Genomic DNA, 6,695 nt, shown 5'->3' on the forward strand with positions numbered 1-6,695 from the left:
AGAGGGTGTTTGTTATGACCAGTGCATTTTCTTGGCAAAACTCTATTAGTCTTTGCCTGCTTCATTCCATATTCCAAGGCCAAATTTGCCTGTTACTCCAGGTGTTTCTTGACTTCCTACTTTTGCATTCCAGTCCCCTATAATGAAAAGGACATCTTTTTTGGGTGTTAGTTCTAAAAGGTCTTGTAGGTCTTCATAGAACCATTCAACTTCAGCTTCTTCAGCGTTACTGGTTGGGGCATAGACTTGGATTACTGTGATATTGAATGGTTTGCCTTGGAAACGAACAGAGATTATTCTGTCACTTTGAGATTGCATCCAAGTACTGCATTTCGAACTCTTTTGTTGACCATGATGGCCACTCCATTTCTTCTGAGGGATTCCTGCCCACAGTAGTAGATATAATGGTTATCTGAGTTAAATTCACCCATTCCAGTCCATTTCAGTTCACTGATTCCTAGAATGTCAACATTCACTCTTTTTTTTTTTTTTTAATCTTCTTCTTGGATTGATCCTTTGATCATTATATAGTGTCCTTCTTCATCTTTTTTCACAGCCTTTATTTAAAAGTCTATTTTTTTTTATATGAGTATTGCTACTCCTGCTTTCTTTTGGTCTTCATTTGCATGAAATATCTTTTTTCCAGCCCTTCACTTTTCCAGCCCTTCACTTTGTATGTGTCCCTTGGTTTGAGGTGGGTCTCTTGTAGACAGCATATATAGGGGTTTTGTTTTTGTATCCATTCAGCCAGTCTTTGTCTTTTGGTTTGGACATTCAACCCATTTACTTTTAAGGTAATTATCGATTAGTGTGATCCTGTTGCCACTTACTCTGTTGTTTTGGGTTCAAGTTTATAAACCTTTACTGTGTTTCCTGTCTAGAGAAGATATCTTAGCATTTGCTGAAGAGCTGGTTTGGTGGCACTGAATTCTCTCAGCTTTTGCTTGTCTGTAAAACGTTTCATTTCTCCTTCATATTTGAATGAGACTGAGTGTAATAATCTGGGTTGTAGATTTTTCTCTTTCATTACTTTAACTGGTCCTGCCATTCCCTTCTGGCCTGAAGAGTTTCTATTGGAAGATCAGCTGTTATCCTTATGGGAATCCCCTTGTGTGTTATTTGTTGCTTTTCCCTTGCTGCTTTTAATATTTGTTCTTTGGGTTTGATCTTCATTAGTTTGATTAACACATGTCTTGGGCTATTTTGCCTTGGGTTTATCCTGTTTGGGACTCTCTGGCTTTCTTGGACTTCTCCAAGAATTCCTTTCCATTTTAGGTAAGTTTTAAACTATTATCTCCTCAAGTATTTTCTCATACCCTTTCTGTCTTCTTCTTCTGGGACTCCTATGATTCGAATGTTGGGGCATTTAACATTGTCCCAGAGGTCTCTGAGGTTCAACATTCACTCTTGCCATCTCTTGTTTGACTACTTCCAATTTGCCTTGATTCATGGACCTGACATTCCAGGTTCCTATGCAATATTGCTCTTTACAGCATCGGACCTTGCTTCTATTACCAGTCACATCCACAGCTGGGTATTGTTTTTGCTTTGGCTCCATCCCTTCATTCTTTCTGGAGTTATTTCTCCACTGATCTCCAGTAGCATATTGGGCAGCTACTGACCTGGGGAGTTTCTCTTTCAGTATCCTATCATTTTGCCTTTTCATACTGTTCATGGGGTTCTCAAGGCAAGAATACTGAAGTGGGCACAGGCGGGCCTAGAGGAGCTATCCCACGTTGAAGGTCAGGAAGGGCGGCAGTAAGGAGATACCCCTCGTCCAAGGTAAGGAGCAATGGCTGTGCTTTGCTGGAACAGCTGTGAAGAGATACCCCACGTCCAAGGTAAGAGAAACCCAAGTAAGACGGTAGGTGTTGCAAGAGGGCATCAGAGGGCAAACACACTGAAACCATACTCACAGAAAACTAGTCAGTCTAATCACACTAGGACCACAGCCTTGTCTAACTCTGAAACTAAGCCATGCCCGTGGGGCAACCCAAGACGGGCGGGTCATGGTGGAGAGATTTGACAGAACGTAGTCCACTGGAGAAGGGAATGGCAAACCACTTCAGTATTCTTGCCTTGAGAACCCCATGAACAGTGGTTCTTCACTGGGTACAAAGTTGCATCCATCAGGAGACATGGAGCACATCTGGAGACATTTTTTTTTTTTTGTCAAAACTGGAGAGACAATACTGACATCTAGTGGGCAGAGACCAAGGATGCTGCTAGACATGCTACAATACAGAAGATTGTGTCACTGAAAAAAATAGACATCTGGTCCATAATGTCAATGGTACCAAGGCTAAAAGACCCACAAAATTGGAGGAAAATAACAAAATTGGAGAAAGAGAAGTTTGAGATATATTTTAGTAAGTATAGACAGGATGCACCAAAAAGGGTTAAATAAAGTATAAAATCTCAATGTTTGATCTGTATAACTGGGAGGGCAAAGGTGCCAATTACCAAGATAATGAAGACCTGAGGAAAAATGAGATTGAGAGGAGTTTAATCAAGTATTCAGTTTGAAGTACACTGTGCTCAAGATGACTATTATTCAGACTGAGACCCCAAGTAGTTTAATTGATATAGAGGTTGAACTCTATAGGAAAACCCTGGACAAAAATACAAATATGAGAGTTATAAGCATTTGAAATTTTACTTAAAGACATGGAATTGAATGAGATCATATAGGGAGATAGGTGGGAAAGGAGCTGAAAAGGGAAGGGAAGAGAATGAATGAGAAGGCAAGGGAAGAAAGCTCAGGTTTACACCTGAGGCACTTTCACTTTTCTAAAGACAGTTCAGAAAACTAGAAGGAACAATCAGGGAGGTAAGAGCAAAACCAGGAGAGTGGTACCATGGAAGCTAGGAGGGGAAAGAAAAGTATTTCAAGAAGGAGGCCATGGTTTATGGTATAAATGCCACCAAAAGGCTGAATAGAATGGAAACCAAATAGTATCCCTTAGCTCTGGCATCTTGGAGATCATTGCTGTTCAGTTGTTAAGTCATATTTGGCTCTTTTGCAACCCCAAGGACTGTAGCCCTCTATCCATGGGATTTCCCCAGCAAGAATACTGAAATGAGCTGCCATTTCTTCCTCCAGGGGATTTTCCTGACCCAAGGATCGAACTCAAGTCTCTTGCATTGGCAAGTGGATTCTTTACCACTGAGCCACCAGAGTGTTTTTAATGGAGTCGTGGGAATGGAAGCTGCTGTGAAATGAGGGAGGTGAAAAAATAGAGAGAGAAAATGCAAACAATTCCTATTTTGGGAATTGGAGTCAAAAATAAGGCAGACTGTAGAGTCAAGAGAGTTTGGTTTTGTATTTCTTAATGTGGAGACTGCTGATAGAAATGACCCAAGGAAAATGAGATGGGAAGGGAACTGAAAAGGTGAAGTTCTTAAGAAAGTAGAAAAGAATGGGATCCAGAACAAAAGTAGAAAGTAAGTGAAAGTCTCTGAGTTGTCTGACTCTTTGCAACCCCATGGGCTGTAGTTCATCAGGCTCCTCTATCCATAGGATTCTCCAGGCAATTTCCTTATGGAAAAGTTGCCATTTCCTTCTCCAGGGGTTCTTCCTGACCCAGGGATCAAACCCAAGTCTCCTGCATTGCAGGTGGATTCTTTGCCATCTGAGCAGAGGAGTTGTCCATCAGTAGGAGTAAGGATACTTCTTCCACTATAGTAAGAAAGATAAACCCAGATGCAGGCAGGTTGAGAAGATAAGAGAGTTTCCCTATAATGGCTTTTATTTTCTCCATGTTGTTTCAGTTAAAGAAGGAAAAGTGAATGGCTGAAAAGAGCAGGGAGGAGGAAGAGATTTGAAGAGGGATAATCCCAAGTGAGGATCCTTGGTTAGCTCCATCCTTGCCCTGAAGTTTTGACTATCCTCAGCACCATGGCTAAGTGTCCATAATAATAAAGACTTCTCACTGAAAACACAGCTATCTGAACCCACACCACTTAACCAAGTCGTTGAGGATTATTGGAAATGATCTCACAGCAGAACAACTGGAATTACTAGACATGATTACCCCACACCACCAGTCTCTAGTCAGCATGTTCACTCACACTTCAAAGTATTGTCAAACTGAAGTCCATGTGCTGGATGGACAGTGAATCCAAACAAGCAAAAACTTCAAAGTCTGGAGCAAAGAAAGGTTTAGTAGTCAAGGAGGCACCAACCCAGAAGATGGGAGATGTCGACTGTCTCAAAAGCACCCTGTTTCCTGGCCAGGTTGCAAGGTTTATAAAGGCAAAAATGATAAAGGGGAGTGGGCAGGATTCTTCATGATTTTAGCTTCCTGATAAGACGCAGATGCAGACTTCCTGGAACTGCTTTTTTTGCTTGATGTGTCACTGTGGCGATTGTGATTGAACTATGTGTTTCTGTAAAGCAAACTATTAAATCGTGGTCTGTGATCCCTTAACTTCTTTCCAGGAGAGAGAAAAAGGCGATGGTTGTGGCATTTTATAATTGACTTAGAGCCTTGGTGATGGTTCGGGAGTTTCAGTTCTTAATTGGCCCTCCCTGTGTCATCAATTTTAAGTCGGTTTGGGGCCAGCCGGTTGAAGCCACAGGACATTATCTCAACAGTGTCGGGTCATAAATCAAGGCATTGGTTTAAGCTAACAGTCATGGAAGAGATTACATTGGGCTTGCTTTTCCCTTGTTTTTGAATTCTCTCACTTTCCCAGGTAGTAACTTTGAATCTGCTTTTTGGAAGTCAGGGAAGGTCTAGGAGATTAAAGCCTTTTTCTATAAACAAAAAATGGGAGACACAGAAAGGCTTCTGACCCTGGGGGAACTCCACAGGGCCCAGTTCAGTTTTAAAAGGATTATGTTATATATTCTTCAGCCTAAAATCTCAGTCTATCGCTCTTCTCCCTCAGCTCTTAGTAAATGAACTTACCTAATATTTAACAATTCCCTCAATGTATTGCCACTACATCTACAAATCTGCCTGCAATTGTTTCCATCTTGCTGCTGCTGCTGCTGCTGCTGCTAAGTCGCCTCAGTCGTGTCCGACTCTGTGCGACCCCAGAGACAGCAGCCCACCAGGCTCTGCCGTCCCTGGGATTCTCCAGGCAAGAACACTGGAGTGGGTTGCCATTTCCTTCTCCAATGCATGAAAGTGAAAAGTGAAAGGGAAGTTGCTCAGTCGTGTCCGACTCTTAGCAATCCCATGGACTGCAACCCACCAGACTTCTCCATTCATGGGATTTTCCAGGCAAGAGTACTGGAGTGAGGTGCCATTGCCTTCTCCGGTTTCCATCTTACTTGTCTTTATTCCTGTTACAGTGGCCCAGCCAAAGATCAAATCCTCTATTTGTGCTCTAGATACAAAACACCCTGCCTTCCCAGCACCTTTACTCCTTTATTTCTTCACCAAGTCACAGCTAAAGTCTTCAAAAGGCCAAGTTATCTACAGATATCCTATCATCCGGTGTTCACATCTTTACCTTTCACTCACCTCTCAATGTCCTCTGATTCAGCTTTCATCCCAGGATTCCAATTTCTCAGTTCACCAATGATTTCATTGCTGTTGTTCAGTCGCTCAGTCATGTCCAACTCTTTGTGAACCCCTGGACTGTAGCCCAGCAGGCTCCTCTGTTCATGGGATTTCCCAGGCAAGAATACTGGAGTGGGTTGCAATTGCCTTCTCTAGGGGATCTTCTGCACCCAGGGACTAAACCTACATCTCCTGCACTGGCAGGTAGATTCTTTACCACTGAGCCACCAAAGAAGCCCTCACCAATGATTTACTTGCTGCTAATTTAAATGGACTTATTTCAGTAGCTATTACACTTGATCTCTTATCAACTCCCCACACTTTGATCACTTTGTCATTCTTCAAAAATTCTCTTACTTTGCCCTAAAACTGTCCCCTCCAAGTTTTACTCCTGTGGTGCTGCTCCTTTGCAATCTCTTGTACAGACTTCTCCACCTCCATCCAAACTTCAAGATGTTGGCCTTGGGCACGACTGTATATTTGGTGTTGTCTATTCTCATTTTCGGAGATGGCAATGGCACCCCACTCTAGTACTCTTGCCTGGAAAATCCCATGGATGGAGGAGCCTGGTAGGCTGCAGTCCATGGGGTCGCTAGGAGTCAGACACGACTGAGCGACTTCACTTTCACTTTTCACTTTCATGCATTGGAGAAGGAAATGGCAACCCACTCCAGTGTTCTTGCCTGGAGAATCCCAGGGACGGGGGAGCCTGGTGGGCTGCTGTCTTTGGGATCGCACAGAGTCGGACACAACTGAAGCAACTTAGCAGCAGCAGCAGCAGCAGCATTCTCATTTTACATCAAAGACAACAAATTGGCAACCTTCCAGCTCATCACCACTGTATGAAAAATAGTAAATATCCAACAGCTATGTGTTTGAATAATTAGTTATAAGACCAGAACTCAGTTGGGTTTAGGGTAAGGGGAAGAGGACACAATGTAAAACTAGCCACTAAAGTGAGCCTCAAGACAAGAAATTCCTCCCCACCCCAAATCAACAGTTTCTCCTAATAGTTAACATAAATTACCTAGACTAATTGATAACAATTGTCCAACAATAGACACTTAAGGATATCCTTGACATCTGGTGATTTTAAAATATGATCAGGAGGTTGTCTGGAGTATTTAGCCTGGGGTCTACAATCGAGAAAATCATACAGCTTAACTATACAGCCAAATAAAA

At 42.4% G+C, this 6,695-nt stretch overlaps 1 pseudogene; it reads right to left on the minus strand.

Moving 5' to 3' along the window:
* LOC139183497 (mitotic checkpoint serine/threonine-protein kinase BUB1 pseudogene) overlaps nucleotides 1–5,566 on the minus strand; it is a 31,194-nt pseudogene extending 25,628 nt beyond the window's left edge.
* Between the last annotated feature and the right edge of the window lie 1,129 nt (nucleotides 5,567–6,695).

This window comes from Bos indicus, chromosome 6 (assembly GCF_029378745.1).
Source record: "Bos indicus isolate NIAB-ARS_2022 breed Sahiwal x Tharparkar chromosome 6, NIAB-ARS_B.indTharparkar_mat_pri_1.0, whole genome shotgun sequence".
Lineage (NCBI taxonomy): Eukaryota > Metazoa > Chordata > Mammalia > Artiodactyla > Bovidae > Bos > Bos indicus.